The sequence below is a fragment of the Oryzias melastigma genome, linkage group LG20 (assembly GCF_002922805.2).
Source record: "Oryzias melastigma strain HK-1 linkage group LG20, ASM292280v2, whole genome shotgun sequence".
Lineage (NCBI taxonomy): Eukaryota > Metazoa > Chordata > Actinopteri > Beloniformes > Adrianichthyidae > Oryzias > Oryzias melastigma.
This window is the reverse complement of record NC_050531.1, coordinates 25,234,254-25,234,493: the sequence shown is the minus strand read 5'-3', so window position 1 is coordinate 25,234,493 and position 240 is coordinate 25,234,254.

The window sequence follows — 240 nt, the reverse complement described above, 5'->3', positions numbered from 1 at the left end:
AAACACTTGCTCTTTGTAATCCTGACAAACAGATTCCTGAAGAAATGCGGGAGAGCCGCGTCTGCTCCGCGAATGAGTTCGAGAGAAGAATTCTTAGAGTCCTCAAGTTTTTTACCTTCACAGATGCACTGTCCTGTCTGCTGTTTGAAGACAAGCTTCTGGTTTCATAAAGATATATATCCACATCAGACTTTAACTTATGATGTATATTATTATACTTCCTGTTTATGGGTAATTTAA